The 26,951-nt window shown below is 42.2% G+C and overlaps 1 long non-coding RNA gene across 2 annotated transcripts; it reads left to right on the forward strand.

Annotated features, from left to right (window-relative positions):
• Positions 1-1,064: 1,064 nt before the first annotated feature.
• On the forward strand, positions 1,065-15,081 carry LOC109549056 (uncharacterized). 2 transcript variants are annotated; one of them, XR_012324741.1, is made up of 4 exons: positions 1,065-1,592; positions 9,399-10,083; positions 10,783-10,876; positions 14,527-15,081. It is a non-coding gene; the product is annotated as an uncharacterized lncRNA (long non-coding RNA). The 2 variants fall into 2 exon arrangements; XR_002175215.3 differs by lacking the exon at positions 14,527-15,081 and having other exon boundaries at positions 1,066-1,592; positions 10,783-11,771.
• The last annotated feature ends 11,870 nt before the right edge of the window (positions 15,082-26,951 follow it).

Here is a 26,951-nt window from a genome sequence, read left to right on the forward strand (position 1 = left end):
CCCAGCCAGCCCCTGCACCCATCCACATTCCCTGCCTGGCCCCTGAGGACACCTGACTTTTCTGAGCCCTGCGATACAAAGTGGGTGATCTATAGTAGGACTCCTCAAGATGAAACCCTGAAACTACACAGAATCATGAGCCTCTGCATTTTTCTGAGGAGAGCGTCTTAGCTTTCACCAGCTCCACAGCAGATTCTCTGACACCTGTGTTGGAATCCTGGTTGCTGTTCACTGGCTGTGTGACCTTGAGCATGTCACTTAACCTGTCTGTGCCTCCGTTTCCTCTTCTGTGAAATGGGGGTGTTAATAGTATCTAACTCTTAGGGCTGATGTGAGGATAAATGAGCTTATACTACATATGAAGCGTTTGGAATGGCAAACCCTTCAGAGCTGTTGGCTGTCATTATTACAGGGGAGGTAGACCATGGGGGCAGGGGGTAGGGGGTAGAAACCCTGTGTCAGAGGGGCCAGCCTAGAGCAGAGAGGTGACTGAGGACACCTTGGGTGACCCCGGCCCATCTTGAGGATGTAGCCTGTGCAGCCCTCAGAACCCATTCATTCAGCAGACAGTCCAGTACACTGGAGACCAAGTCTTCTCTGCACATGACCAGAAAGGCTGCCGGCAGCTGGAATATGTGTGACTCTTGTCCTGGGAAAGATAAGGATCTGCAGGTGGCAGTCAGAGGGGCCTGGAGCCACGATCTCGGAGACCACGGTTCTGCCCTGGAGACCAATGCCGCTTTAGTTCTAGGCCCGAGACACCACGCTGGGCGGCCCAGGCAACAGAAGGCACAGCAGCGTCCGCCAGCAACTGGAATCCTGCTCCAGCACTTTCTAGCTGAGTGTTCTTGAGCAACTTACTGTAAACCTCCCTAAGCCATAGTTTCCTCTTTTGAGAAATTGAGCAATAATATATCCACTTTACCAATTCAATGACATAAGCAAGACACTTAGCAACTACGTAGCCACTGCTCAGGAAATGGAGCCATGGCTCTGGCAAGGTGTACAGTACTGAGGCAGGGCTCACGGGGGTCCAGGGGTCTAAGCGGATGGGACTCCTTGAGGAACAAATCAAAAGACCACTACAGCGAGGACATATTTGACCCATTTGGGGGTCCTTTTTTGCTTCAGCTTCTCTTTAAGCTTGGGAATTTCTTAGGGCTCCTTTGGGCTTCTTAGGAACCATGAAAGGGGGAAATGAAGATGAGAATATTCTTTCAAAATTAACTCCTCCCCCCACCCAATATTCCCATGGTGAAGAATCTGTGGCACTCTTATAGTCACAGAAGTCCATTCCAACCAGCTTAAGAAGACAGAGCTTTACTCACAGGCTTGGAGAACAGGAAGTACTCAAGGCCACAGGCCCTCACCTGTGCTTCCAGGGAATGCCTGCTTCTTTCCTCTCTCTCTGCAGGTCTGCTTTCTCTTCTTGATGATGTAACCAGAATGGCTGACCCAGCCCAGCTTTGCCTCATTTTGTAGTTTAAATGCAGCAGATCAGATGTTCCCTGTTCTCAGATCCAAGTTCCCAGGAGAGGAAATTTATTGGCCAGCTCCTGTAACATACTTGGACCTGCTGCTGTCAACCAAAAGTATGTACATATGGGGTGGGAGGGGGAGGAAACAGGAGTGGTACAGACACACAGGCTCAACCAGTTCATAAAAGAAGATCAAATGGCTAAGGAACACCCACCTGAAAAGATACTCATCTTCGCTAAAATTCAAAGAAATGCAGATTAGCCAATAATGTGACGTGCTCATTTTTTTCTTTTTGGACATCACATTGGCAATAATAAAAAATAAAGATAATTGCAGGAAACTTGTTAAAAGTATAAAGTGATATGACTTTTCTGGTTTGCTATTGAGCATTATGTTGTCATATTTTAAATGTACATAAGCTTTAACCCAGAACTTTTAGTTGTAAGAAATTACCCTAAAGAAATAATTAGAACATGCAAAGGCATATATGTATATAGATGTTTATTGCAATACTTTTAATATTTAAGAAAAACTTAGAGGATCATAGACGCCCTTCAATGGAGGGTAAAGATTATGGTACAAAGGAATACTACTGAGAGGCCATTATAAAAGATGAGATAGATTCATATGTAAGATGTACACGACAAGCTATTTAAAGTAAAAAAAAAAGCAAACCACAGAAAAGAGTAAATAATGTGATTCCATTTTTGTCAAACATGCAGTATATAGTACATACTGTACATACTATCTTAGAAATATGTATGCATACACTCTATATGTATTTGTGTATGTGTGTATACATAATATATAACAATTACACAGTATATGTTGTATAACAGTTACACATTGTATATACACACATTTATAGATATCTGTAAGGATAGATATAAAACTAATAATTTTGGCCATCTCTGGGAATAAATAGAATTATGGAAAGTTTTCACTTCTTGCTTTCTCCATTTTTATATTATTGAACTTTTTAAAAACAAGCTTGAATTATCTTAATAACTGGATGAAAAAAACTAGTAAGAGATTCCATTTCTGGGGGGAAAGAGAGTACAGATTTTATATATAAAAGAGAAATATTTGCTATTTTAAAATTAAAGAAGGACAACAAAAATCCATTTTCCCAGTGACAGATAGGCATAGGAGGTGGCAAGGGCTTTCTAGGGTGGAAAGGATAAAAGTCAGTTTCTCCTGGTACCACAGAGTACATGAGGTCTGTCCTACTGGAAGAATTTGGCTAACCCACAACCCAAAGGGCCTTCCCCCTTCTGCTGTAGATGAATGAATGAACTTAACTGAATTGCACACTTCAGCTCAAATCTAGAGATAATATGTTTATATATTTACATATGAAAAGAGGAGGCAGGTAGTAAATGATGAGAGTTGAGGTATGCAGCCAAGTGAGGGGTCGGATATAGTAAGAACCAGAAGCCAACCTGGGAAAAGTGAAGATGGCCTGGTTCAATTCCAGAGATGGGTTTGTGTGGGTGCCTGGGGCCTTTTTAAAGGAAATTGAATAGGTGGGGGAATTGAAACTCTCACTGGGATTATTATTATTTTTTAAGTGTTTCCCTTCGTATCCTTCCTTTCTTGATAGAAACATGCTAAATATTTTAAAAAATCCCCCAGAAAAAGAAAAAAATCAATAAAAGGTCCCATTGTGCAGAGGGGGGAAGGATAAATTAGAAGTTTGGGATTAATATATATACACTACTATATTAAAATAAATAACCAACAAGGACCTACTGTATAGCACAGGGAACTATACTCAATATCTTGTAATAATCTATTATGGAAGAGAATATAAAAAAATAATATATATATTTGAATCACTTTGTGTACACCTGAAACTAATACAACATTGTAAGTCAACTCTATTTCAATAAAAAATTTAAAAAATCCAACAGAAAAAAATAAATAAATATAAAAGAGCCCATTGTAATTTCTTTTAATACCATAGTAGAGTTCAATGGGGGAAAAAATTAATCTTGCTGTGTAGGCCACTTTACAAGAATGCCTCAAGTTCACACATAGCAGGAGAGTTGTGTTCATTTGGCATAGATAGAAAGCAATTTCAATTAGCACAGTCTTTTGTCTTTGTAGTAGGCAGTTCACTAATAAGGCATTTTAGAGCATTGTTCACCAACAGCATTAGAAGTGAGTGAATTTCACCATATTACTTTTTCAGACCTCTAACACCTTGGCAGGCAGACTCTTGTAGAATAAGACCTGTTTCTCCTTTTCTTTTAGAATTCCACTCTAAGCAAGAAACATTTGCTTAATGCCTACCTAGGGACTTCAACATTGCTAGTGCATATAATGGCTTTCCAAAAATGTTTACGGTAATGGGAATTTGGGGGATAATATACCACTGGCCATACTGCCAAGACAGCTTTTTGAATGATTGTTCATATAAAGCCTGCCAAATTGCTGATATTAGCATTGGTCATTCCTTGCATTACGAGATTCTGAAGATGAAAATAATAACTGGAGACAGACAGCAAGAGCTGACAGGTCATCTTTCTCAGCTCCCTCAGGTTAGATAGGAGGAAATGAGTCTCTGAGAGAGCAGGGTGTTGTCTAGTTTCATGACTAAGAAGTGGCAGAGATTTTTCTTTTGTTCCAAATCCTATGCTCTTTTTTATTATCACTCGGCATGTTGCTCTCAGACCCAAGTCTGTCTCAGAAATGCCAAACGTTCTCTTCTCCCTACCCACATTGCACCTTGGAGACTCTGCCCCACTCATCACCCTGGGAGGGTTACACTACCTACCATGTGACTGTGCCCCATCAGTCTCAGTGACTGACCCAGGGATAGATATCTGACCTCAGCTGGGCTGAGCAGATACCCTCCCAAGAATTTGGAATAGGGATAAAGAGGCTGAGTCATTGAGCTGTGCGGAGCCAAGCTGCAAGGTCATGGCCAGTTGGTCTGTCACAGCAGCCACAAACCTCATACTAGTGAGGGAGGGGAAGCTGAGAAATCATGAGTCAGCAGAAAAAGTCCATCTGCAGAAGGATGGAGCAGATGTCCCAAGACAAACAGAGACACAATGTACCTCCAAAGGTAGAGGAGAGACAGAGGGAGAAAAAAATCTGCATAATCCCCTTTTGGTCCCATAACACCCAGCTTTATCTCCTGCACTGCTTATTGTAACCCTGTAATAAACTCTGCCTTTCAATCAATCCTCTTTTGATTTGAGCTAAGTGGAATTCTGTTCTTTGCATCTAAATTTTTCTGAAGACACTCCAATTCATATTGAATAAATTTTTGGGTGAAAAGACTGCTCTGTTTTTTATGAAGATTATGGAAATTGAAGTCTTATCTCAAAACCCACAACAGAATGATTGGTTTTCTGCATTCTCTTCCCTAATTATCCAGACCCCTGGAGACCAAGCTTTCCAGGTGAATAATTTCCAGAATTTCTGATGGGAGTTAGCCCAACTTTGGGTCTTCCCTCAAAGTATGCTAGAGTTATTCTGTCCAGAGATAGAGATCTTACTGGGGTCTGTAGCTGCCACTTTGGGAATATATGTCAGGACTTCCTAGAGTATTTCCATTTAAAGTTTCTAAGGCTTCAGCTTGCTTTCTCATAAAAGCTCTGTTCCTTTGGATGTACTTGTGGCTTAACATTGACCCAGCTGGGAGGTGGCCATATCCATGAGAAGTTCAGGTACTATTCCTGTGTTCATTTCAAATAATGGAAAGAGCCTTTTGAAAAATTCTACTTACTCTTCTAAAATTCTTAGAATTAATCTAAGTATAAAATAATGGAGAAATGATTGAGTAAATTAGGGTTCATCAGCTGATGGACTACTATACAGATATTTAAAACAAGATAACTACCAAGATTAAACACCATGGAAAGATATTTATGATTCAGAGAATGAGGGAAAAGAGAAGAATCCAAAGTTGTAAGTATTGACCATGCAAAAATAGGTTCACGAAAAAGACATGTTTCTTGATAGTTCTCAAGAAGGTAATTGAGGTAGCCCCAAACAATCCCTAGATCTTGGTATGTAAGATAAAAATCTATAGGGCATCTGCCTTAGATGATTTTGGATGAGTCTTAGGAAAATGGAACAATTAGGGGATTTCTCAGCAGTACCACTGCCAGTTTTCCCTGGGCACTTATATCAGTGTTTATTTGAATGGCTTCAATGAGGGTATTTTACTTACCCTAACTCAGAGGCTCACGATTTGAGAGATCGACAGAGGCTTCAATGTATTATAGTCTTGCTTTGTAGAAATTATTGGGTGGAATTTTTCTGTGAGTAAATGGGGCAGTAGAAATCCCTGCTTACCACTACCTTCCACCCCGACTTTGCCATTTGGCATCTGTCCACTTGTCTTTATTTTAACTATTCCAGCTTATGGTTCAATAAAAGATCATAAAGCAATACTATGCCCACAGATTGAGCCCCACAAATAGCATTCACAAATCTCTCCTCTAGAAAATATTACCAAAAATGCCTCAGAATTCTATACATACAAAATTCCCTTTGCTTTTTTGGTCTGTGTTATGATTTGCGGGGGAAACGGTTTTGCTCCTGTATAGTGAATTCCTATAACCTTTTCCAAATTTATCAAAGGATAAAGAAAGGAGAGACAGGTGCATGTGAGGAGGGACATCCAGCCATGTTCTGAGGGAAGGATTTCACCAGCTGCTAAAGTGGCCCAAAAGAATTTAAAGGGAAGAGACATTCCAAGGAAGGCATAAGCCCTCTAGTTGAATTCATGCTAAAGATGCACTCTAGTGAGATCTGACTGTTGAAAAAGTATCTTAGGGTCTCAGTATTCCTCTTCTAGTTGAATCCTAGAGGAGAAAGGAGGCTTATTTTGAGGATGTGGTAGGAAGGAAGGCAAGCTACATGAGAAGGGATAGCAGGAGATGTAGGGAGAAACGTGACTCAAGATGTACGTGGGGATAGTTTGACTTCCAGGGAGAAGTGATTCTTTCATCAGTGCCTGTTTCCATCACTGCAATGCAATATCTACCCTCTCATATTTTCTGGCAGCCAATATTTCCAAACATCTGCAGGGATATATACAAATACTCATTTAAAATATTGAACCATGCATAAATTAAACATCATGTTTTAATGTATATGAAATACAGTAGCATTTTAGCAGTGGTTATATTGAAAGTGTAGAGTGAAAAAGAGAGGTAATGAAGAAAAGGATACTGAATATATCCAATTATTTTTGTAGGGTATAAAACGTCTCATAGTACATGTAGGGTTAACCTGAAACCTTAAAGCATGTTAATTGTAAAGCTCAAATAGTTCTGAGATAAGATATGATTTTGGTTTAGTCCATAAAATAAACTTTGAGTCTGGGGGCCAAGAAAGGATTTTCTCAGATATTGTGTTTCCTTTTTCCTTTTTCTTATTTTTATCAAAAAAGTATAAGGATAAAGTACAAAATGTATGAAAGATGAAAACTTTCTTGCGCCTTTCTGATGACAAAAAGGTGAGTCATTTGCTCAAACCCAGCCCAGAAATTTTCTCTCATGCATCGTCGAATAAGAAGCCTCAGCTGGGCACCCCTCCAGCTGGTAAGACGATCTCTGTGTCGTATGATGCAAAGGGGAGGGGCTGAACCTGCAGCCCTCCGTCTCCCCTTCCCTCTGGTTTCTGGCAGCCTTTCTGCACACAGATCATCCTCTACCACGATTCTGCACGCAAGTTTCCAGGGCTATTCCCCTCGGCCCACTCCCATTTGGGTCAGAACCCTGAGTCTCTGTAGAGATGGAAAAGCAGGGAGGTCTGGCTCAGCCTCACTCTGACACAAAGGAATACGACCTTTAGGTTTCCCTGGGAATGGTTCGTGTGGTTGGCTGAGCCTCAAGATCAAGGTCATCAGTGTGATTCCTGGAAAGAGACGCAGAGTCGTTGTCTCCAGTCTGGGCCAGGTGCCTCAAATCCTAAAATTTTAGGATAGGCAGTGTATGCTGTGGTTCTTGAGAAGGACCAGGCAGGCGAGGAAGTTTGCAGTGACGCCTGTCAACACTTCCACTAGGGAGACATGTGAAGGCGTTTGTCCTTAGCTGTGTCACCTAGCTTAGCTGGGTCACCCGCACAAATGCAGCTCAGCAGCATGAGCATTAGAAATCAGACAAGGCCCAGGACAGGACAGCCCACGCTCCTCTCTAGGAGTCCAGTCCCACTCGCCTTTCCTTGCAGAGGGAAGTCCTTCTCTCTACTGTGAATTTCCATCGTGAAAACTACACATTTGGAAAGCAATTCAGATGAAGGAAACTCTGTGGCTTCCTTGGTGAAGTAAACCAGTTAGGGCCAGAAAGAGGTGAGTAGCTGGTGTCGGAGTAGGAACCCTACTTCCCGTCTCCCCTCCTGAATCATCGTGTAATAAGCTTCTGATATGCGGAAAGCCCTGAAGAAATGCAGAGAAGGAAGTGAATAAGCCAACTGCATTGCCTCCAAGCCCGAGCAACACCCTGCTTTGGGGATAAAACTGCAACTCTTGTGCCAACAGTTCAGGCAAGGGAACCTACACAAATAATGCTTGGAATTCAATGGACGAACGGCCCACAGAGATCTTGTGGTCATTTTTTTTTATATTGCCCTCTAAGATTGCCCTTTTGCTTGGTTGTTTGCTTGCTCGCTTTTGCTCAGGTGATGAGAGGAGGGAATAAAAAACCCACCTTCTGGTTCTGAGTAGCATCTGTTTAGATGACCCAGAGGGACATCATCCAGGTAAAAGAGGATGTGGAACTCTGCTACCTCACACCTCCTTCCTGAGTAAATGAAAAGCCAAGGGCTACTATAAAAAGTAATTTTTGTCCAGCTGTTGGGGGGAGGGAAGTATTTTCACACTCAGAACGTCACACTCCAAATTTTAACCTAGAGCTGTTTTCTGCTCTTACCCATAAAGTGATTCACAAGGCTGTGGTAGCTTTAGCGTCTTCAGAATGGAGGAACCAGCAGGTCAGTGGCCACCTGATGGAATTACACAACGTGGCTTATTTTGGAGGAAAGGGAAGTCAGGGTGAGGATCATTTATTTCATCAGCCTCGTGATCACAAAAGCTATCCAGGCTAAAAACAGTCTTTCACCACTCTGCCATTTATACTTCTCCCCCTAGCTTCCAAATTCTCATACTTAAATTCTCTTCTTGTGAAAACTACTTTTGACTTAAAAATTCTTCCGTCTGTCCTTACTTTTCTATCACTTTTTCTCCTCATTGAATCCTTTCCATTATCCAATAATAGAAATAGGATAGCATAAGGAGTTGAGGAGGTTTCCTAACTCAACCTAAAACCAAAGAGTAAGAAGAAAAATGGAAGACGCTCTTACCCAGTTTCTTGGCTGTAATTAAGAAACCAGCCTGTGGCCAAGTCCAATCAGTTAAATGAAGAAAGCTGTAGGTTGGCCATGTGCAGTTACCATCAGACTGAGGTCATGATGACACTAGTATGGAGGTTTGACAAAGGAGACCCAAAGACCAAGAATTTCAGGATCAGGGGCTTCCCTGGTGGCACAGTGGTTGAGAGTCCACCTGCCAATGCAGGGGACGCGGGTTCGTGCCCCGGTCCGGGAGGATCCCACGTGCCACAGAGCGGCTGGGCCCGTGAGCCATGGCCGCTGAGCCTGTATGTCCGGAGCCTGTGCTCCACAACGGGAGAGGCCACAGCAGTGAGAGGCCTGCGTACTACAAAAAAAAAAAAATTTCAGGATCTGATTAAAAAAAATTCTTTTTAATTAAAAAAATTAAAAAAATTTTTTCAGGATCTGACAGTAAGCAGTAGGAAGACGCTTGATCTGGTGAAATAGCTAATGCTTAGGAGGTTACTGTGTGCTGAGCACTGTTCCGATCACCTTATGCATGTCAAGTTATTCCATCCTCACAATAAAGCTACCAGGTATTTACCATTATTATCTCCATTTTGCAGATGAAGGAAACGGAGGCACAAAATGGTGCCTGTGGTGGATGTGGAGAAGCACTGTCCTTCAAAGGATTTTCTCCCCGGCTGCCTTCAAACTGTCAGTGCCTTTAGGCTCTGCCTCAGCTATTTGGCCTGAGGTCATGACCTTCCCAGGGCAGCCTGCATTGGACAGAGGGACAAATTATAAAGACCCAGCCATTGCCCCAAGAATTATCCCAAGATGGAACAATTCTGATGGGTAATAGTCACAACAGAGCTCCCTGCCTGGTTGGTAGAAGCTTTGATGAACCTGTATCACATTTCAACTTCTGCCTCAACAAGGGTGACTAACCATCCCAGTTTGCCCAAGACTGTTCTGGTTTTAGCACGGAAATTTCTGTGTGCCAAGAAGCTCTCATACCAGGCAAACCAGATGGTTAGTTGCTTCGGACCAATCCTGCTTCCTTCCCCTTCCTTCTAAATATATTGATCCCTAATAATGATTTTGCACGGCAAACTCCATCTCAGTGTCTGCTTCCTGAGAAACCCACATGGACAGTGCCCTGATCACATCACAGACAACGGACCTTCCGGCATCAGACTGTGTGTTCCTAATCTCCAAGCTTCTGGAGATTATAAAAGTGTTCTGGTAACTTGAATGGTGTACTCAACAGAGAACAGAGGAAGATTCTCCAGGCTCCATACAGCCCAGGTGAAATACTTCTCAACAAGAATGAAAGTAGTTCACGTTCTTCAATAAGGCAGGCAATGAGCTCACAGTGCTTTGTCTGTGAAGGAGGTGCCTATCAATATCCTTATTTTACAAATGAGAAAGCTGACGCTTAGAGAATTTACTTGCCCTAGGATTTTAACCTAAGCACTCTGCTTCTAAATTAGAAGTTTACATAAACCTGAGTAGCTTAGCATTATAGAATGGAGAGAATTTTTTTGGAGTAGAGGTACAGAGTGGGTTCAGTGAAGATTCTATATTAAAAAAAAAAAAAGACCCAGAAACATGGCAAGAGGTTACAATCCAAGTTATTAAAAAAGCTGAAAGAGTTTAAGAACAGGGATGTTAAATATTCAGATGTAAGTTGTTTATGTTGCAGTGAAGTAAATCTCTGTCGCTCTCTTCATCTTCTCGAGCTTTCCCAAATCTTCGGTGAAGTTTAGCACAGAAGAGCCACACATTCAGTATGTGTGTAAACCACAAAGGGGCTGCCTGAGCAGAGAACAGGGACTAGTAGAGGCAAGAAATCAGAGATAGAGGGGCCGTGAGGCAGCCCTCTCCAAATTCTTCTCATCCCCACCTGCCACCAGGCCTGGAGGAATTTGCAGAAATATTCAGGAGGTTATTAGGTTTTCCACAGGCCTGGAAAGAGATGTGAGTCTAATTTGTTTATATCTTTAGGGCTAGGGAGATTCCAGATGACAGCTGAGATGCACATGCATGACAAGATGTTTACGAAAATCAAAATGATAAAGGCAGCTATCTGGAGACGCAAGTAAGAAACTTGGTAATTTGTATTTTCTTTTTGGTGCTTTTTCAAGATTCCTGCAATAAATTGGTGTTAATTCTGTAATCTGAGAAAAGAGCAATAAATGATCAGTGTCTATTTCTCCTGTGTTCCTATAGAGACTCTTCTGTCTCTTGGGTGTGCCCAGTCCCTAAAAAGAAACAGATGAAACAAACACACAAAAAAACCATGCCACTGATTCATGCAGAGGTATTTCATATAGTTACAGAAATAGAGTCTACATATTGTGTGAGGCCTCATTACCTTAGTGTGAGAACATCCAAAACGTTTTAGGTCAATATCATGGGTCTAGGAAGAGAGGGTCTTTAAGATTTTAAGTTAATCCTTGAGACTTGGATCAGGCAAAGTTGATATTGATCAGGTCAACGTTTAATCCTGACTTGATTCTTGACTCATGTAATTTTGAGTGTGCAAGTAATTTTCTCTTTTTAACTTTCCTCTTCTCAAAGTGACCAATATTTTTTTTGCAAACAGATAATGCTTACAAAAAAACTTTGAGAGCTCTGAATTAAAGATTCTATATAAAAGGAGAGTTATGACACATGACTGTCCAATCCTCTTGATGATAGGGCTTAATTAGTACCTGGTAACTGATAAGCCCACCTGATGTCAATTCCCCCTTATAAATGGTGGCCTCCTTCTCCCCTGAGTGGTAAGGACGGCTGTCATGTCCTGCCAGCCGGCTGGCGCACACAGTGGAGTGTCACTCTGGGACCTGGCTTCGATATGTAAGATCCCCCTGTGCAATAGAGCATTAATGTCTCCGCCACTGTCTACAGGGCTCTTTCTTCAGTGTCAAGGCTGGGCAACTACAGGGCTTGCAGGCCTGTGGGGTACAGCCCTACAGTCATTAAAAAAAAAAAAGGAGAGAGCTTCCCTGGTGGCGCAGTGGTTGAGAGTCCGCCTGCCGATGCAGGGGACACGGGTTCGTGCCCCGGTCCGGGAGGATCCCACATGCCGCGGAGCGGCTGGGTCCGTGAGCCATGGCCGCTGAGCCTGCGCGTCCGGAGCCTGTGCTCCGCAACGGGAGGGGCCACAACAGTGAGAGGCCCGCGAACCCCACCCCCCAAAAAAAGGAGAGTTATGACTGTGATGTATTTCAATGTCATTGCTCAAACAGAATTAAAAACGTTTCCTTGCTTCTTTTGAATAACACAGGTGGTAGTAAAGAATGAAACGGATAATCCAAAACATAAGTGTTTTTTTCCTTATTCATCAGAAGGGTTTAATAGAAAAAACAAAGGCACAGTTTAGTATTTTGAAATAGTTTAAATACTCTGGGGTGCAGAGGGATGCAAGATCCATAACGTCATGTCTTGGACATATCATCTTTGACTTGCTAATTTCCACACTTGGGCAGAGAGTGGTTGAAAAATGAATACTCTTTGTTTTTTTAGAAAATGAAGAGATCCTGAGCAAACGCATGGGAATTTTAAAGTGTCATTATAAAGAGAGAGGAGATTCTGTAAGCCTTTAGATCCATGCCCTTGTTTTTTTTTTTTTGGCTGTGACGCATGGCTTGAGGGATCTTAGTTCCCCAAACAGGGATTGAACCTATGCCCTTGGCAGTGAGAGTGCAGAGTCCTAACCACTGGACCACCAGGGAATTCCCAAGATCCATGTCCTCTTGACTGACAAGTCAAAATGTATTTTCTCTCATCCATGACATCATGGCCTGAACCTGAACATCAACCTTTGCTTTCTTTTGCTGAGATGGTACTTATTGCCCAGGAGCTGCTTCTGTTTCTGCTCCTGAGTCACTGGGCAAGATTTACTTCTGGGGTCCAACTTATAAACAAACATATCTAAATTTCATATTGATTTTAAGATTTCTTTATTGCTAGTAAGGACTTGAGAATTGTGAGGATATAAATGTTATCACTTACAGTCAACTCTAGAACTGATAAGCTAACCAGATGCATGTAACATCCGTTTATAGTAATGACAGCAATAAAATTTGTGGGTAAGATATGAAATTAAAAGGAAAAGTTTGTAACTAGGTGATATACTATTTTAAAGTTTTTGTATGATTGTTAAAAAACTTGTTTCTCTGGTTTAGATCCTGGTTCAGAAGCTAGCTGTAAAAGACATTAAGGGATAATTGGGGGAAAATTTGAACATGGACTGCATGTTAGGTGATATTAAGGAATTAATCTTTTTTTTTTTTTTTTTTTGCGGTACGCGGGCCTCTCACTGTTGTGGCCTCTCCCGCTGTGGAGCACAGGCTCCGGACGCGCAGGCTCAGCGGCCACGGCTCACGGGCGCAGCCGCTCCGCGGCATGTGGGATCTTCCCAGACTAGGGCATGAACCCGTGTTCCCTGCATCGGCAGGCGGACTCTCAACCACTGCGCCACCAGGGAAGCCCCAAGGAATTAATCTTAATTTTGTTCAGTGAGATAATCTTATATTCGCTCTGAAGGAAAATGTTCTAACTCTTTAGTGATGTATGCTGAAATATTTGTAGGTAGGATGTCACTATGTCTCTAATTTGCTTTAAAAACTTCAACATAAAAAGTAAAGTGAGTTAGAAAAAAAAGTAAAGTGAGTTAGAAAAAATTAAAATTTGTTTCCTGCTCTCTGTTTACATTTTTTTTTTTTTTTTTTTTTTTTTTTGCGGTACGCAGGCCTCTCACCGCCGCGGCCTCTCCCGTTGCGGAGCACAGGCTCCGGACGCGCAGGCCCAGCGGCCATGGCTCACGGGCCTAGCCGCTCCGCGGCATGTGGGATCTTCCCGGACCGGGGCACGAACCCGTGTCCCCCGCATCGGCAGGCAGACCCTCAACTGCTGCGCCACCAGGGAAGCCCTGTTTACATTTTTATTCATGATTTTTTCTTCTCAAGACATCTTGTATTCTTATTTGTTTATAGTTATTATTTTTATTATAAAAGTAAGATAACAATATTACAAAAATTGAAAAATTCATAATCCCACCTGCTCATCCCAAATATCATTAGGAGATGTATTTTCTTTCAATTCTTTCCCAAATTATATTGTGTTTTTTACTTTGATCAGAGTGTGTGTATGATTCAGTCTCCTATGTTTTTGCCCTTAACATTGTATCTTGGGTCTTGTTTCTTGGAAATTGTCTTAAATTTCCAAACATATATCCGTTCAGTGCTACTAAAGGACAAGGTACTTTTTAACTTCCCTACAACCCATGCCTGTCCCTACTGTCTGTCTCCTGGCCGGTCAAGCCCAGGTGGCCATTTGCTGAACATATGTGGGTTGCCTCATGGCCAGTGTGGCACAGCTGGAATGGCACAGAAGTGAGTCATTGCACGAGGAAGTCTGGGCTCCTCCCCCACACCCCACACATAGCAGAGAGGTCGCCTTTAGGTCTCCTGCAAAACGGGGAAAAGTCTGTTGTATATTTGCATGGGGCCAAAGGACGACTCCACAGATGACGCCAGTTATAAGGGGGAAAACAGAACTTTACAATGGTGAAATCTGGGGTCACCACTCAAACCCTGTGACCAACTTCAGCATCACCAGTTGGGGCACACTAGACATTATGTACCTCTTGATATTGTGCAATAAGTAGTACAGGTCTTTATCTGTGAAGTAGTGCTGCCAAAAGGCTTACATCTCATGAAAACTTCTATATCTGCATTTCAGTTTACAGGAAGTCCAGGGGATTAGAAAAAACACGTTAAGTGATACCACGAGGAAACAATCGCACAAATCTAGAAGTTTGGACCTCGTACAAAACAACTGGCCCAGACTTCTCAACAAGCCAAAGTCATGTAAAGAAAGAGGGAGGGGGAAAGGGGTCTGTTTTATATTAAAAGAGACCTGAAATCCATAACAGCAAAATGCAATGTGTGTTCCTTCTTTGGATCCTGATTTGAATAAACCAGATATAAAAGGAAGTTGGGGGAAAGCTGGATATTAGATGATAATAGAAATTATTGAAAATTTGTTAGATTTGTCACATAGGAGAATGTTTTTATTTATTGGAGATTGTATGTTCATTGTACTATTCTTTTTACTTTTCAATATATTTATTAAGTATAGTTGATTTATAACATTGTGTTAGTATCAGGTGTACAGCATAGTGATTCATTTTTGTTTGTTTGCTTTTGGCAAATTATATTCCACTATAGGTTATTACAAAATATTGGGTGTAGTTCCCTGTGTTATAAAATAAATCCTTGTTGCTTATCTATTTCATATATAGTAGTTTGTATCTGTGAATCCCATACTCCTAATTTGTCCCTCCTCCCCTCATCTTTGGTAACCATAATTTTTTCTCTATATGAGTCTGTTTCTGTTTTATATATACATTCATTTGTATTATTTTTAGATTCTACACATAAATGATATCATATAGTATTTGTCTATCTTATTTCAGTAAGCATAATAGTCTCTAGGTCCATCCATGTTGCTGCAAATGGCAATATTTCATTCTTTCTATGGCTGAGTAATATTCCATTATAATATATATATACCACATATTCTTAAGCCAGTCATCTATTGATGTGCACTTGAGCTGCTTCCGTGTCCTGGCTATTGTAGATAATGCTGCTATGAACACTGGGTACATGTATCTTTTCGAATTAGAGTTTTTACCCAGGAGTGGAATTACTGGATCATATGGTAGTTCTATTTTAGCTTTTTAAGGAAACTCCATACTGTTTTCCATAGTGGCTGTACCTTTTCCATGTATTTTAAGTATTTCATCATCAAAAAGGTCTTCTGTGAATGGCGTGGAGGCAGGGGAAGGGTTATTCTTTCACTAGGAGCGGGATGGGGTGTTTCTATTATTTTCTGTTATAATAAATGAGTTACTGTTCAAGACATGAGGGATGAGATAATCAAATAATATGAAGTTACACAAAATTAAACAGATTATATTTTGTGTTGTAGAGTTTAATTTCATTTGCTTCTCTCTGAGATGGGAATAACACAGGCAAACAGTCTTAAAATAGGAATACCTAATATGAAGTTTCTACTGCACAGGAGGAGAGAGAAGATAACTGTAATACATATTTATTCCGGATCCACCACGTGCCGGGCACCATGCCGAGTGTTGGAGATACTACAAGAAAGGCCAGTGTGGGGCTTCCTTGGTGGCAAAGTGGTTAAGAATCCGTCTGCCAATGCAGGGGACATGGGTTCGAACCCTGGTCTGGGAAGATCCCACATGCCACGGAGCAACTAAGCCCATGCGCCACAACAACTGAGCCTGCACTCTAGAGCCTGCAAGCCACAACTACTGAGCCTGTGCGCCACAACTACTGAAGCCCTTGCACCTAGAGCCCGTGCTCCACAGCAAGAGAAGCTACCGCAATGAGAAGCCTGTGCACCGCAATGAAAAGTAGCCCCCGCTCACCGCAAATAGAGAAAGCCCATGTGCAGCAACAAAGACCCAATGCAGCCAAAAATAAATTAATTAATTAAAAAAAAAAAGAAAGGCCAGTGTGGTCCCTGCCACAGTGGAATGTACTCTCTGGAGGGGAAGACAGACAAAAACATGCAAACAGACAAACAACATAACAGGAGCAATTCCTCTTGTGGGGGAAACAAACAAGGGCCGCGAAAGAGAACAACAGGGGTGATGGTCAGGAAAGGGGTCTCCTGGAGGCACACTCAGGCTGAGTCCTATGCGAGGACGACTGAGTCAGAGGATGGAGAAGAGGAGTGTAATCTAGGTGGAGGGACCTGTGTGTGCAAAGGTCCTCATGGAGGAAAGGAACGGAAGAAAACCAGTGTGACGTAGACGAAGTGAGCAAAGGGCACTGTGGTGAGCTGGAGAAATGGCTTTTAGGCCACAGCAAGGACTTTAGATTTTTTTCCTAAGTGTGATGGGAAGCCATATTCAATAGTATTCATTTATTTAAAAATATCTCATTTTGCAGAAGATTTAAGGAACTTGCTAACACACTAAAAGCTTAGGGACCACATGTTCCATACTCCAGCCACACTCAGTCTAACCACTCACTATAACACTTTCAGCTCTTCTAACTGGATGCCTTCCACCTGCCAGTATGGCCAACTGATACTCATTTGGTGCATCAGGAATCTATTGCTGGATAACAACTTACCCCAAAATGTAGTGACTTCAGCCAATAATGAATACGTATTATCTCACAGTCTCTGGGTCAGGAGTTCAAGAGTGGCTTAGCTGTCTGATCTGGTTTGGGGGTCCCTCATGCAGTTTCAGTCAAGATGTCGGCTGAAGTCATTGGACATCTTGGTTGGGACTGGAGGAGCCACTGCCAAGATGGCACCCTCCCACAGCTGTTGTCAGGAGGCCTGGCTTTCCTGCCGTGTGGTCCTCTTCATAAGCCTGCATGAGCATCCTCATGACATGGCAGCTGACTCCTCTCAAGTGAGTGATCCAAGCAAGAGAGTAAGGAGGAAATCACAGTGCTCTTGATATCCGAGTCTTGGAAGCAACACACCCTGTCACTTCTGCCTCCTTGAGAGATGAGTCATTAGGTGCAGCCCACACTCAAGGGGAGGGGAATTAAGTCCCACCTCTTGAAAGGAGTTTTTTCCAAAAATTTGTGGACATATTTTAAAACCACCACATTCAGTGACAACTCAAGTGTCATCCTCTGTGTGAAGCCTGCCTTGGTTTTCCTGAGCAGAGCTGGCCCCTCTCTTCTCTCAGTTTTCAGAGCATTTCATTTCTGTCTCTTAGAGCTCTAGCCTTGTTTATGGAAATCTGTTTAAGTCTATCTTTCTCACTAGCCTGGAAGCTCCGTCAGGCCAAGGGAACATGTCTTCTTGATCATCTGCATCCTCAATCTGCTAATTAATGAAATTTTCAGATCACAAGACACTACCATCCATACCACTCCTGAGATAGGGTTTTTTTTTTTTTTTTGCGGTACGCGGGCCTCTCACTGTTGTGGCCTCTCCCATGGCAGAGCACAGGCTCCGGACGCGCAGGCTCAGCGGCCATGGCTCACGGGCCCAGCTGCTCCACGGCATGTGGGATCTTCCTGGACCGGGACATGAACCCGTGTCCCCTGCATTGGCAGGCAGACTCTCAACCACTGCGCCACCAGGGAAGCCCTGAGATAGGGTTTTTAAAAGACCCCTTCATACTTGGTGTTTTCTTGCCTCTCTCTTCTCTTGATTTACTCTTTGTATTATATTTAGACATATCCTCTCTACTAGATGATAAACTCCAAACATAAGACTTAGTCATCTCTCTTTTTAAATTCCCATGGCACCACAGGCATTGCTCTGTATTATAATAATAAATGTCTTTTTAAAAGAATTAAACAAGAGAGGGCCCTGTACAGTTAAAAACTCTTTCCAGCTTCTTTGGTAATCGGAATATCTCCTGACTACCCCAGGTCTATGTAAACTCTAGAAAAGAAAAATGCCTTCAGTTCATAATACACGAAACATTCTGTTGCAGAAAAACTCTGAAGCACAAGTGGTCTTCTATTCTGTTCTGTTCGCTTCCTTATCGTTTGGGAGAATCAAGATCTAACACTGTGAGGCTCTCCTTAGCATTCAGCAGATCCTTTTATCTTCTCTCCAAACAGGAAAAGCCATATTCCCTCCCATAGTTACAAAGTACCATACTGTCCTTGGTCTAGTTTAGAGAATGTTATCAATTCAGGTACGCAGTTTTATCTAGATTAAGTTAGAAGCCCAGATGGCCTTGGTTCTGATGATTAGGAATCTTTTGACATCCCGAGAAGTCTTCTGGGGCAGATTTCTTTGCGTTTAGAAGAAATGGTTGTACCAGCTCTGAGCCTGTGACAGGCCCAGTCTGGGGGCAGCGGGAGAAGAGGTGAGCAGAGGATGGAACATGACCTGCCCCTCCGCCCTGCTTCTCCTTGACAGGGAAGTTCTTTCTCATGGTTCCTCATTAAAGAATCAAGATTACTGCACATTAAAACTAAAGAAAAGTTAATGGAAGAGCCTTCAGTGAAATAGTCAGTGCAGCATATTAAAGGGTCACTTTCTTCTCAAAAGGAAAAAGTAAATGCATATCATTTCTTTTCTGTCTCTGACCTGTAAAGACAGAACAGCCTTGATAGGACATAAGTGCCTGCTTTTACGGGACTCTTCTATTTCTCGAAAGATGATCTCGGATAAGATGAAAGCCCAGAGCATGGTATCTGGCACGCAATAGATTCTCAGACAATGGTGACCGCTCTGAAGGTTATAATGCTGATGCTGGCTGGGTTCTCTGGTACTGTGACAACTAAGCTGTCATAAAATTTCTGGACAGTTTCTCCAGCAGGAGGGAAAATAGGTCCTGAAGGAAGAGTCAGAGAATCTGAACTTCACTGGGTGGTATTTATTTGGCCTTGACACATTCACATTTGGCATGTCTCGGTTAAGCAGCACAGTAAACTTGAAAGAATGAACTAGGCTTTTAAAGATGTTTGAAAGAAGTGCATCCTGGGAAATCTCTCCTCCCCAGGGGAGCGTGGCAGGAGGCCTCTTGAGGGAGAAACACCTCCACCCTTTTTAGGGAGGATAGAAGATAGAGGGTGTTTGTTTCACAGAGGAGTTGACAGCACAAATTACTGTTTTCTTTGTTAAACCGATTTCTGAAACGTGTTACTACCTTGCCTGACTGTTGCCTGAAAGGGTGGAGGGCAGAGAATAAAACTGCAAATTGCTGGTTAGTTAACCAATATATGAGTTTTGACAAATCCCAGATTCATGCTAAAGTTATATTTAATTTCAAATTTAATGTGAAATCTGGAATATCTAAAATCTCAGTGACAAGGAATCAAAGATAAATGTGTTTAAAATTCAGTGCAGAAAGATTAGGAGTTTAAAAAGAAAATCATTTCGGTTAATACACAGTCTCCCTTTTGGTTCTCTTTTCTAAGTCAACTGAAAATGTTGAATCATGTGCCTTTAATTAAAGCTCTGGACCCATGGAGAAGCACAAAGTGGAGTTTGTTTCACTTAGACAAGAGTATCTAATGGTTCCCTTGCTAGAAAATTGATATTTAATAACATACATTTCTAACAGAGACTCCCATTTTGTTTCAAGTTGTGGAAAAACTGAACCTTGCTGAGGGGAAAATAGCCTTAAACATCACTTCCTTTTTTTTGTCTTTTAGTTTTTATATCATTCACAATAATTATTAATGGTGTATTAACTTAGCTTGAGCATATTAAACATAATTGTCTGGGTGGGATAAGCACCCTGAGGTTTATTTGCGAAGAAGCACCGACTAATTTCACCAACCACCCCCAGACCAACCAGGAGAATTCACATATGCACTGTGTGACTTACCAGATGCTGCACTAGGAAGACAGAGGAGAGAAGAGGACTGTGTCCTGGGAGAAGGCAGGCTGGGCTGGCAGCCAGGACCCTCTGTTCTAGCCCGGCCCTGCTGGAAAAAATCAGTATAAACCAAGGCAGGCCATTACCCCCTATGGTCTCCATTTCCTTCTCTAGACCTTGAGTGGGTTGACTAGATGACTCATAAGATGAAGCTAATTTTTAATGTCTTGCACATCTGTACATGGCAAGGTTCCATGATGTCCAATTTGATGTAGAGCACAGGCGAATCTGGGAGCAAGTCCAGGGCAAGACAATCTGGGCTCAGAGTGACTCTCAGGTGAGTGAGTCACTGCACCATTTTTCATCGATTAAATGTGGACGATAATGAGCCCCATGACACAGGACTGTTGTGAGTCCTGAATGTGATAATGCACCTAAAGCCCTTAGAATAGAGTCTGGTGTAAATGTCAGATGACATTTGGTTTAAAAAATACTTCCCTTTCCAGATGGGTTCAGTGTTTTCGCCTGGTCACCACCCCCAGCTGTCTGGCGTGTCCATATGTCCTCTGTGAATATTTCGTGACTTTCATTGTCCCGTGGAAGTGTTTGATGGATGTTCTGCACGGCTATTAGAGCTCTAATTTTCAAGCTGTGAAAAAAAAAAGTGAAACTTATTAGGGAAAAATGCCTTAAGCTTTAAATACCGCTAATGTTCTTTGGTTTTAATCTCATGTACAGTGACTGCTGTTTAATGCCTCTGCATGGCATTAGGTATCAGGATCTGAAGATTAAGTATCAGGATCTCAAGGGCAGTATTAGAAATGCTGCTCCCACGGTTTTTACAAGTCATTAGACCTTGACTAGACCCCAACTCAAAGGCATTTATTCATGCCCTGATTCACTCACTCACAAGCTTTTACTGAGCACTTACTATGTGTCAGTCACTGGACCAGAGAAATAATACACAGTTTCTCCTTTAAAAGAGCCGAGAGCCTATGGGGAAGACAGATGAACAAATTTATAAATTACCAAGTGGTAAGTATTGTTTCAAGGACATGAACAAAATGCTGTCAGAGCCCAGAGGACCAAGCAACTGATTGTGGCTGGAGGAGTCAGGAAGTGACAACGGAGCGAGGAAAGCCTTTGGGCGTGATTGTGCATGTGTTTGTCTGTCTGACAGTTACAGGGAGGGGCAGACCAAAGGCATTGTGAAAGGAGTTGAGGGCCTTTGGGAGGCACAATCTACATCTCTGGGAAATAATTAGCTTCTTTTTAAAGTGGTAGGAGAGAGGGAACAAACTCATCTAAAATTCCAGCCTTTCCAGGGCTGAGAGCATTTATATCAGATATGCTGATGGCAAAGGCAATAGCACTATGGATATTTACGTGTTAAGTCTGGAACTCAAAAGCAGGTGCATAAGGATTTTGAGAGCCCCCCCACCCCGAAACAACCTGGTATAGCCACAAAGGAGCTAAATTTATCCTAAAATGTATGTACTATGGGATGCATCCACAATTCCCCAAAAGCCTTTTTTTTTGAGGCAGGCTTGTGAGTGAGGAAAGAAGATAGATGTTAGAATACAAAAGATAAATGGAAGGATTTTAGAATCTCACAAAATCAGTACAATGAACATTCATATACCTACCCCCTAGATGCAACCGTCGTTAACAATTTTCCACTTCACCATATTTGAGTCACATATAGATATGTCTGTGTGTGTGTGTATACATATTCTGGAATCACTTTAAAGAAAATTACCAACGTCAAGATCTTTTATACTGAAATACTCTGCACACATGCACACGTGCCCCCCAAATAAGGACTTTTTCCTACTTACCCGAGCACCAGCATCACATCTAACAGAATAAATTACCTAATTTCTAATACTGAACCAGAATTTATTTTCCCCTGGTTGTCCCCAATGATCTTTTATAGCTCTTTTTTTTTTTTTTTTTTTTAAACGGGACAAATATTTGTTCTTAATGGGTGGCATAAGATTTTTGGACTCCTTGGAGAGACATGGAGAAGTCTAATTTCTACTTTAAACTGTATTTTGCACTCTGCCAGATTTCTTTGAAGCCTGAAATATCACTTAGGCTTGTGTAAGTATACATAAATGCTCAAGTGAAATGGAATTAATCTGCCAAGGAAAGCTAAAGAAAAGAAGAGCTGGGATTTAGAAAACTGTGACATTCTAAGAATCTCGGCCCTTCAGGCTGAGTCTCTCCAAAAGATTGATCTGCTTTTTCCTAACAGAGAGCCCTTGAGAGATTAAATTGATGGTAGAGCAAAAATGCTAACAGATGATACTCAACTTTTCTTCTTGACACACCACGGTGAACTTGAGTATTTTAGTCAGATGTTAGGAAAATGTTAAAAAGTGAAGCAAGAACATTCTGATTGCGTTTCAAAATCATCTTTTCACGCCTCTCCTCATCATCTCACACCACCCAGGATTCAATCAGTGCTGCCACAAGGCCTGCAAGGCTCTGTGCCCCAGACGCAAGATATCCTCCAAGGTGTGCGGTCTGAAGATGCTCTGACTCCTGGCACAATGAAAAGTGTTCATTTCTACCAGGAGAACTGAAGCTACGGTTGGAGGGAGAAGACCTCATTACAGCATAAGAAAAGGATTTGGGACCAAAGTGTGGACACGGGGGTTGGGGAGAGGGTAGGATGTGATGAACTGGGAGATTGGGATTGACATATGTGCACTGCCATGCGTAAAACAGCTAGTGGGAACCCGCTGTGTAGCGCAGGGAGCTCAGCTCGGTGCTCTGTGGTGACCTAGATGGGTGGAATGAGGGGTAGGATGGGAGGGAGGTCCAAGAGGGAGGGGATATATGTATACATAGAGCTGATTCACTTCGGTGTGCAGCAGAAACTAACACAACATTGTAAAGCAACTGTACCCCAATTAAAAAAAAAAAGAATTTAGGACCAAAGGATATACATTTAAAATGTTTTGAAATGATCTCCAATTTACAGAAATGTTATAAGTACAGTACAAAGAATTTTGTTCCAGAACCATATGAGAGTAATCCCCTAATACTTTATTCTCCTACGTAACCTCAATACAGCTACCAAAATTAGGGAATTAACCCTAATACGTTTACTACCATCTAACACTCAGATCCCATACAAGTTTCACCAAATTCCTTTATAACAGAAAAAGTTCAGTTTGGAATCCCATGTTACCTTTAGTTGTCATGTCCCTGTAATCTCCAATCTGGAAGGATCCCTCAGTCTCAACTTGACTTTTGTGATCTTAAAAATGTTAAGAACTCTACACCAGTTGTTTTGTAGAATGCCCCTCAGTTTGGTTTTGTCAGATGTTTCCTCATGATTAGATTAAGATTATAGGAGTATTACAGGAGTAACGATGTGGTCTTCTCATTGCATCCTATTGGGTGGCACGATTTTGATTTGTCCCATTAGTGATAATAGTCACTCTGATATTTTGATTAAGGTGTTACCTGCCCAGCTGCTTTGATGTAAAGCTACTCTTTTCCCTTTTGTAACTATTTAGTATTTTGTGAGGAGGTATTTTGTAATGATGTAAAAGCCCTGATCCTAATCAAACTCTAAATTCATTCATTTATTAATTTATGTCCTTAAGGCTTGTGTTTCCTTTTTAGTCATCTTATAATCTGTTACTATCATTATTTATTTTGACACTCAGATTTTCCTGGACTTGTCCAGTGGCAGTCCCTTCAAGCTGACTGCTGTATCCTTTCAATAAAGCCCCACCATTCGAGCACTTCCTTCTTTCTGATACAAGTTATATTCCAAATTTACCTGTCCTTTCCAGGCTCCAGCCCTGAATCAGCCATTTCTCCAAGGAGCCTTGGTTCCTTTTAGTGGAGAATGGTATTTATAAGCTAGGTGTGCTCCTTGTTACTGGGGATCTGTTCCCAGGCTCTCTCACTGGACAGAAGCAACCAATATACATGTGAACTACTTTCCTATTGCTGCTATAACAAATTAACACACACATAGTAGCTTAAGACAACACAGATTTATTACCTTACAGCTCTGGAGGTCAGAAGTCCTAAAATCAAGGTGTCAGCAAAGCTATATTCCTTCTGGAAGCTCTGGAAGAGTATTCATTTCTTTGCCTTTCCAGCTTCTAGAAGAAGCTCCCTGCATTCCTTAGCTTGTGGCCTCTTCTTCACAAATGTCAAATGGCCAGCAGCACAGCATCTTCAAATCTCTCTCTCTTTCTCTCCTACTTCTGCTTCTGTCATCACATCTATGACCGACCCTCCTGCCTTCCAGTATAATCACAAGGACCATTGTGATTATATTGGGCCCACCCAGATAACCCAGGATAATCTTCCCATCTCAGAATATTTAACTTAATAATATCTGCAAAGTCCCTTTTGCCCTGTAATGTAACACATTCACAGGTTTGGGGCATTAAGATGTAGACATCTGGGGGGTCCATTTTTCTACCTTCCACAGTATGTAGGCGGGTATAAACACAGTTATTTCTGTATCTATATAAATATATTGGAAACCATGAGTTCACCTGGATACCTTCGATTCCGATCCCACAACTACAGAGTTCATTCCTCTGTTTCAATATTTGCAGCTCTCTTCACCCACAGTAAGAACCCTGGCTCCCCTTGTCCCTAATAAGTTACTCATTTGATTTATCGTCTCTGTGTAACCGGTCTCTTATTTCACTTCCGTCCCCTTACCCCTGGAGGAATGTCCTGCCGCTCTGCCTGGACTCTGATATGTTACATTTGGCTGCCCTTCCTCGGGGACGCCCTCCTCACCCGACGTGGACTCTGCCACCCCAAGCCAGCCTGCCACCCCGCAGGAGCACCCTCAGCAGCCCCCGTATGGGGACACCCTACTCGCCCTACTGGGGTTCCAACAGTCACCTCTGACCACCTCTTAGGTGCTGTGCTCTGCCCCACCTAATGATTTTAGGAGCAAATCGTTACGAGGGGGAAGAAGAAAAGTCCAAATGGCATACTTTTAGGAAGGAGAAAGGGCACTGAAACCCTGATCCAAACAAGGGTGGGAAATGTGGAATGCTGTTGAGGGGGAGGGGAGCAGGAATGAGGTAGAAGGACACAAACAATTGGGGACTTGAGGCCTGAGAAATACAGGATGCAGGAATGCGCCTCTGTTCTTGGGCCTGTGCATCTTTGAGGAGTCGACTCATACTTTTCTGGGCCGAGAAGGCTGCCACCAGCCTGAAGCCGCATCAAACCACTTTTTATTTAAAAAAAAAATCAAAAAAAAAACAACCCACCCTTTGGCTCCTGGTGTTTTTTATGCTGATTAAGAACACTTACTTGGCTATGCGAACAAGAGAGCTGATTGTTGCTCTCTCTCTTGAAGCAGAAGAGGCTTTTGATCGAGTTGAGTGGGAGTTGATGTTTGAGGTACTTTAAAAAATGAAATTGGGAGATAAGCTTATGAACTGAATTTGAACTTCATTCCAAGCTCATTGAACAGAAATATTTCAGATCCTTTTAATCTGGAAAAAGCCCATCGCAATCACCCTTTTCATCCCTTGTTTTTCTTTAAGATAAAGTTCCGTCTCAAATTGCTTGTCCTTTATCTACCTACTGAGAAGGGCACTTCAAAAATAAACTTGGGGACTTCCCTGGTGGCGCAGTGGGACAGAGGTTCGTGACCCCGTCTGGGAAGATCCCACATGCCGCGGAGCGGCTGGGCCCGTGAGCCATGGCCGCTGAGCCTGCGCGTCCAGAACCTGTACTCTGCAACGGGAGAACCACAACAGTGAGAGGCCCGCGTACCGCAAAAATAAATAAATAAATAAATAAATAAATAAATAAATAAATAAATAAATAAATAAACTCGGAAGCTTACAGATGTATGTGTTTCTTTCTTTCTGAGGGGATGGGCACCTTGGCTCAGCTGCCTCCTCTCTTCACCCCCGGCACCCAGAGCAAGGATGCTGTCTGCAGTGCCTAGGGAGGACCAGTTTCTCGGAGACCATCTGGGGTCACGCTTGGCTTCATGGGACTCAGGGTTGGTTGCAGAGAAAGAAAAAGCTTGTGGGTACTAATCTCAGTTTCTCCCCTGGCTTCTCAGTGACTTCAGGCGAGTTGTTTCGTTTCCACATATTTGGTCTGCTCCTTCCGCCATATGAAACTAAGGATACCCCTCATCCACTTATCTCACAGGGATGTCGTCAGGGCTGATTAATGTACCGGGCGGTCAAACGCTGCATACATGGGATGAGCTAAGAAAAGTGAGGCCATGAGCCCAGAGATCTCTTCCAATTAGGGGTGATCTTTGCCTTCAAGAATGAGTGATGTTTGTGGTATTAGTAATTTTTGGCCATTTCTCTGTTTGTCTTATTAGTTCAACTCATGCTATCATTAATTATATACATAATAATATGCTTGGCTCAACACAGATGAAATCATCCACTTCAGTATTTTTAGTGTACTTCCTATGTACCGGGCACTTTCTGTACTAGAATTAAAAACCAAATCATGGGAAGGTCAAAAAATGTGAAATATTTATGAGCAAATTCATGTCTATGTTTCTACTGTTCCCTCTGAAGATTTATTTGTTTGAACAGAGGCTCCTCTTTTTTTTTTTATCATAAAACTTATCTGAGGGAAGCTGAGCTTCAGTTTCCTGAGTATTTGTGAAACACACAGCTTAGTGTTTTAAAAGGAAAGACTCTCCATTAGCCAATTTCTCAGAGAACTGACAACCCCCCTAAAGACATGATGTTCCACTTCATTTCCACATAGCTGTTCCCTGCTAAAAAGGGCACTAACCCAAATTAGGCCTGCCCCTTTGCAGTGCCAAGCAGGTAGTAAA

Source organism: Tursiops truncatus, chromosome 12 (genome assembly GCF_011762595.2).
Source record: "Tursiops truncatus isolate mTurTru1 chromosome 12, mTurTru1.mat.Y, whole genome shotgun sequence".
NCBI classification, from domain to species: Eukaryota; Metazoa; Chordata; class Mammalia; order Artiodactyla; family Delphinidae; genus Tursiops; species Tursiops truncatus.